General features: G+C 37.8%; 1 protein-coding gene across 3 annotated transcripts in view; it reads left to right on the top strand.

Moving 5' to 3' along the window:
* The first annotated feature begins 273 nt into the window (after positions 1-273).
* Positions 274-6,000, top strand: part of LOC134532000 (oxidized low-density lipoprotein receptor 1-like) — a 26,316-nt gene continuing 20,589 nt past the window's right edge. The window contains exon 1 of one of the 3 annotated variants that reach the window (XM_063368121.1): positions 274-340. The gene's annotated coding sequence lies outside the window, so the exon portion shown is untranslated. Of the gene's footprint in view, positions 461-6,000 lie in introns of all 3 variants that reach the window. The other 2 variants (XM_063368120.1, XM_063368122.1) reach the window with 2 other exon arrangements.

Genomic DNA, 6,000 nt, shown 5'->3' with positions numbered 1-6,000 from the left:
TGTTAGATGTTATAGAAGATTTTCTCGCACGGTGGTTGGCCGGTTCTTGCACACTCGGCTCAGGCGGAACGTGACAATTTCTCGTGCGTGCAGCCGGCGTTCATCGATTTATAAGACGTTATCACGTCCAAAAAAAAATCGTCCACAGGATTTTTCTTGATCAAAACTTGTTCCCCGCGGCGGGGCGGGTGACGTCACGCGGCCGAAGCCCCGCCTCCCGAAGAGGGCGCGCCCCGCGGGGGCAAGGGGAAGCGGACCGCCGACCCGGACGAGTCAGTGCACCTGGGACTGGCGCGGTGTCGAGACACGTCGCAATCTGCAGCTGCGCGCGGCTGGGCAGGTGAGCGTGTGCCGGCGCGTCTCTTCCGCACACCATCAGTCGGACCTACCACTGGTGGATCCAGGGACGGCAGTTTCTCACCACAGTTCACCAGACTTTCTGCACTGCCACAGATAACAGGTCGTTTTCGAACAACAAATAGAATTTGTTAAATATTTCAATTGTACTTATATATACCAAAATTGTATTAGAAAATTTAAATTTACCTCTCCGCCCTTGCCTGAAGCCAATCATATAGCCCGAAAAATTCCATCCGTCCATCATTTAAAAGCTTGGTGACTTCATCAAGGACGCCTACATGATAGTTTGTTAAAACAAATATTGGTTGTCTGTAAAGTCGGTTTATGAACGATAGTTTAACGTGACAACGTCATAACAAAACTTGGATGAAATGATTGCATACTTTTATGAATAAAATTGAATAATTTTTATTGAATTATCACTATTTTGTATGGATACAAAGGAGGAGTGAAATTAAATATAAAATTTAATTGATAAATTTACTTTTATTTGCACTCATTAATTCAAATATGTTTATTACTTTAACGAAGAGATTATTTTAACTATAACTTTTATACATGTTTGCTATTTAACTTCTTCCAATCTGTGTTATTCTGTTAAGGATAGGACGATGATAGGAAAAGTAGGAAACGAATGGGAGTGTTTCAAGTTTAATGTGCCTCGAAAAAGTCAAATCGATGGTTGTTCCAATCGAGTGGAAGAGAGATAGATGTGGCGCAAGCGTACAATGAGCGTAAAGGGACACAACGTAACGGGACAATGTGCGTAACGGTACGCTTTTTCATGCGTGCAGCCGGCGTTCATCGATTTATTAGACGTTGTCACGTCAAAAAAGTTAGTGTTGAACCACTTCTACGTAACGCCGAAAGAAAAACACATGACTACAGTATATCCCCCCCCCCCCCCCCTTTTTTTCCTGAGTGATCATTTTGTGGGGGAGGGGGGTGGCATCATTTTGACGGACGGATGAAATTATAACCTCCAAACGGCTGTAAGGGTTTTACGTATAAAATGTTTTTATATTAGACGTTTTTGAAGTTTGTATACCTATTTGGATGCTTGCATGGTAATTTTTTAAATTATCTTTGAGCACGTTTTAAAGGTTGTGTTTTGAAAGGAAAAAAGTCCAAATCACAGAAACGTGATTAATTACGCACGATAACTTTTAAAATGTTGAAATAAATAGAAGTGTAAAGTAATACTGTTTTATGAGTGCATATCTTCCGTGGTTGTCAAACCAATCTATACTAATATTATAAAGCTGAAGAGTTTGTGTGTTTGTTTGTTTGAACGCGCTAATCTCAGGAACCACTGGTCCGATTTGAAAAATTCTTTCAGTGTTGGATAGTATATTTATCGAGGAAGACTATAGGCTATATTATATTATCAATAATATTAGGGATCCTTACTAAAAGTCCAATTTAGAATCAAATGCGTTGGAGGGGGTTAGATACAACATGCAGTACACGTACGAAGTGTGTGTTGACAATGCCGCAGGCGCTAGAAGTTTATTTCCTATTACCTATTAACATTGTTGCCACGTACTAGATGCCTTATCATTCTTAATTTTCCCATACAAGTAAAAAACACCCGTGTGATATTAACAACGAAGCAATCAGTACCCTCATAAGAGTTCAATTAGTATTTAAATACTTTTTATCACTTTAAATCGCAAACCTACACAATTGTTTTTTTTCCTCTCTCTGTGTTTAATTTGTTTTTTTATTGCCCTTTTTTTCAAGTATTTATATTTTACAGACTTGAAACTTCACAGTAATGTTCCTTATGTTACGCAGGATGACATTTTCCGAAAATTAGATCCCATGGGTGGTTAAAACCAGGCAACAGTGGGTACTTTGTCTGCATGAGAACAGGATTTTGCATTGTTCATGCCTTCTGCGTCTCCATGGCAACGGGCAAGAGTGATCTGCCTGTAGACTGCCGTGGCGAAGTACGGGTACATCAGTTGTACGTTGCGTGCACAAGTCGGGAAACCATCGGTGCTATTCATTTTCTCTCCGGTACATTATATACAGCATTGTAATACATTTTCACTGAATTTTTTTTATTTACCATTACTGTAAATGGAATATGTGGTTTAATTTTTTTCCATTAGTATAGCCGTGCGAAGCCAGGTTGGGCAGCTAGTATAATTATACAAGTAAACGTTCTCAAAAATTTAAGTTCCCTCCACATTTGGCAGCGTGTATATGGTAAAATATTATGACGGACGAACGGAGTGTTGTAAATTGCTCGATGGCTGACGGACGGACTATTGCAATCACAGCCTCAGTCGGAACTGCCGCGTGTGAGCAAGAACGGTGGTCATTCAGCACTGATGGGGGAAGCCTACGATTCACGCCGAGTATTCGACATGCCCGAAGATTACCGAATACCTGCCTTCGGGTGACTTCGGAATTCTTTTGTTTAGCTATGTAGCTAACCTATCCTAACCAATCATCCTAATTTTAAAGAATATTAAATGGACCTAACCTATCATAACCCACTGTCCACACAACCTAACACAACTGACCATTTTCATTCTCTTTATCACAGATTTGTAATACATAAACCTAACCTAATCATTTGTTAAAATGGTGAACTATTATATCACAATGTCAGAAAAACCTTGTCAAAAAGTAGTTATTTTTATTATTATTTTCCCCCTTATAAAAATTACTCACCTTAATAATTACAAATTTATTATTTCAGAAGAACAAACATAAATTGTGTTTTATTTCTTTTTTCATTCATATATAACTTTCCAGTAAATGTAACTCACATTGACTAGATTTTCTCATTGGTAGCATTGGATAAGTTAGCATTTACATTTCCGGCATTTAAAACAGACTTTTTTTCTTTTTCACAAAAAAAAATTCCGAAGACACCCGAAGACAAGTATTCGGTAATGTTCGGGCATGTCGAATACTCGGCGTGAATCGTAGGCTTCCCCACTGATGGACTGACGAACTTATGTCTTCCCATCAAATCGGACTGCGGGCTCTTAGAGCTGTCAGTCCGAACTGCCGAGTGTGCGGGAACAGCGTCTCGCTAGTCCAAACAATCAGTCCATTAGCTGAGTGTCGTCGCATATATCTTTTTTTACGCTCTTTGGTTACTTTGGTGAGTATGTATATATATATATATATATATATATATATATATATATATATATATATATTCTCACACACACACACACCAAAGTAACCAAAGAGCATAAACACGGCCTTCTGACTGAGAATTCTTGAACCCACAGTGCAACTGTAATTTCAACATCCAAAGTTTATTCCATATTCTACGATGAAACGATACACCCAACAGCAACAGCGACCACAAAACTGATCGTGTGAGGAGAAGGCAACAGTTCGGACCAAACTGTCAGTTCGGATTGTTCGGTCCGAAATGAGCACCTGGCATGATCGTGTGTTCAGAGGACTGCAATTAAATCCAAACTGTCAGTTCGGGCTGAGCCGTACGAACTGGGAGCTTGACCTATCGTATGTAGGGGAAGGGTGCATTTTAATGGGTGTTTACTTTGTCTTTACAGTACGCGATTTCTGGTATACGCGCTGTCCTTGTTTCCTTGTGCTGTGTTGCCAAGAAGCAAAAACCTTTTCGTCACAACGTTGAACTGTAATAAAAATATATTACATTTGTAACTGATACATTGCAGTTTGTGAACTCAAATTTGGAATGAAGATTTAGGAAATACATTTTCCTGGGGTATTTCGTGAAGAGATTCATCTGATATTTTTAATTTATTAGTAGTAGTAATTGAAAGACACCATCTTGGTTTCAGTTGTTTTGTCAGCCATTTTTATAGCATTTAATATTAACATTTTTTTCTCTTTTGAGAATAACACATTATTTTAAGGAATACCTTGTTATTAATAGTGTCCGACAGCTACAAAGTTTTTATGTGAAATAATATTAGGTGTTTTTATCAGAATGATTACAACTGTGAGAATACTGACCATAGACACAAATTAATGGTCTTAAAAATCAACTAATAGTGGAATTTTAAAAATACTAAACCTATTATAACTAAAAATGATATACAAAATAAGATTTTTAATTTTAACAAGCTGGGTAGTTACAATGTGACAACATTGGATGCCATTTACTCTGCACTGCAATCCAAGCATGAGACAGACTATAGTAAGGGGCTAAGATGTTCCTATTTGAAGTTGGTCCTTATGCTATTGCCAACCTTGAAATAAAGCAACAACCAGTATATTACGTGGGCTTTGAATTCGAGCATTAATAATTAGTTTTTCGATAGCTTAAAAAAACTGCATTGTGGGTCTGTAAATATGTATTTAATGGTTATAAAGCTATTTAATTTTAGTGTATCAAAATTATCACCTTTATTTTGGACATAAATTAAAACTATTCGAAAGGATGGCCACAATGATACTCTTGATAAAAAAGATTTTTTTGTGTCAAATGTTTATCTTGTTACGCACGTGTATACTACCGTGATTTTTGTTGCTAGATAACTTGATAATTATATTTGAATTAGTTTCTAAAATCGAAAAATCGGGACGGAATAAAGGTTGTGTGTTAGTTATAAACAAAAACCTCCCCGAAACGAAAGACTAATTAGAAGAAGGAAAAAATTAGCCACTGTAACAAAAATCAACGACAAATGCACTATTTCATGTTAAAAATGCCTTTTTTTTTTTACATATTAATTTATGGGTTTGTTTTCCGCATTATTGACTGAGTTTGGTATGCCTACAGATAGGTACCTACTACACACCCGTCATCCCAGAAGTAGACTATCCAATAAGAGACTGTCGCACACAGGCGAGTGGCGTGTCTGCCTCTCTCCACTTCCCGGTGCCGTGGTTAACACGAGTTTAGCGAGTTTCTTGTATATTCACGAGTTTTGTTTTGTTAACAATAACCACAACAATTATACACTTTGGAAAATGTGTATCGTGGCCTGTCAAACGATCAAATTTTTACGCGATAAATCGCTTTCTTTAACCACGGGCCAAACCAGATGACCTCACACAGGAAAAAAAAATGAGGAAAAAATCTCACAAATAAAGCCTGGGTTCTTACACGGAAAAAAATTTATATCTCAAGATGCAAAATAATAATACTGAAGAATTTTCGTACCATAACATTTAATAGACATAATAGTGTTGAAGGTTGAATGAATTTTTAAAAAAAAAATGATTGATCACTGAATAGGAATAAATTTTGACAGCTGAACCTGCAACACTACCCGCTGTTTGCTTTCCATTTGTTTCCTTTTGTTAGTGGCAATGTCAGATTGTTCATGATCAATGGAGATTTATTCACCCCCACTTCCCCTCATACGTACGCCCCTATACAGTTTATCGCGCGGAATACAAGTGACACTAGTTTCGACACGACTTCATGGGCCAGGCAACCCGTATTGACTCGGGGCGAAAATCATCGTGCGGGCTGCCACTCTTCTGCTTACACGCACTAAACAAAGCAACCTGACATTACATTCCTTCTGCTTACACCTTACACGCCAGTTTATTATGTATGTCGTTGTGTACCTACTTATGCAATTCCTGGAAGGTCTTGCCCCCTTCCGAAGTGGAAAATTTGTGTTTTTTTTTAATTTGGTTATTGTGTAGTAAAACATGGCTAAGAAG

This window comes from Bacillus rossius, chromosome 5 (genome assembly GCF_032445375.1).
Source record: "Bacillus rossius redtenbacheri isolate Brsri chromosome 5, Brsri_v3, whole genome shotgun sequence".
Lineage (NCBI taxonomy): Eukaryota > Metazoa > Arthropoda > Insecta > Phasmatodea > Bacillidae > Bacillus > Bacillus rossius.
The sequence above is the reverse complement of the archived record's forward strand: the minus strand, read 5'-3'. Positions and strand labels throughout refer to the sequence as shown.